Source organism: Jaculus jaculus, chromosome 11, assembly GCF_020740685.1.
Source record: "Jaculus jaculus isolate mJacJac1 chromosome 11, mJacJac1.mat.Y.cur, whole genome shotgun sequence".
In the NCBI taxonomy this organism is placed as follows: domain Eukaryota; kingdom Metazoa; phylum Chordata; class Mammalia; order Rodentia; family Dipodidae; genus Jaculus; species Jaculus jaculus.
The window spans coordinates 32,256,568-32,257,279 of NC_059112.1; the positions used below are offsets into that span (position 1 = coordinate 32,256,568).

A 712-nucleotide genomic window follows, 5' to 3' on the forward strand; every position below is an offset into this window, starting at 1 on the left:
CAGTACTGTAAGTGCAGCTTGATAGACTATTCTGGTCAGAGTTGAAAGACCTGAATGCAGTAAGAACTGAGACTGTGAGGGTTGCGTTAAGAAGGTGAGAAAGAACATTGCTTGGCCTGGGCTAGCAGTTTTTGTGAGGCTTGCTGTTATACCTGTGTCCTAAGAAGTTGTGCAGGGTTGCTTTGCATATAAATGCACTGGTATGAGCAGAGGGATGTGACACAGAAAAAATAAAATCTTTGGGCCTATGTGCTCGCTTCGGCAGCACATATACTAAAATTGGTATGATACAGAAAAGCTTAGCATGGCCCCTGCATGAGGAAGACATGCAAGTTCGTGAAGCATTCCATAATAAATAAGAGAGAAAAAAAATCTTTGGGCCTAAACTGCTGCCCATTCACCTGCAAACTGTTTGAGAGATAACAACTATTGAGATCAGATCGGGCCTGCTAACCTGCACTGGAGCAACAGGTAGAATGTAGACTCTTTTGAAGGGGCCTGAGTGCTTAAGGAGTGTCCTATTCTTCAAAGTCTGCTTTATTCCCCCTTGGATTAGCAAGTTGGTACTCTACCTGGCATTGTGGAGTATTAAAAAAATGCAGAAAAGAGCCTGTCATTGAGTTTGCAACAAGGTCTTGTGTTTTGTAAATGGCCATGGGCAGTGTGTAGCAGGTTTGCTGGATACCTGCATGGAGACCCCATGGGGCCATGA

At 44.1% G+C, this 712-nt stretch overlaps 1 non-coding gene across 1 annotated transcript; it reads left to right on the plus strand.

Moving 5' to 3' along the window:
* The first annotated feature begins 249 nt into the window (after nt 1–249).
* Nucleotides 250–356, plus strand: LOC123453411. Its single transcript, XR_006632804.1, has one exon. It is a non-coding gene; the product is annotated as a U6 spliceosomal RNA (small nuclear RNA).
* The last annotated feature ends 356 nt before the right edge of the window (nt 357–712 follow it).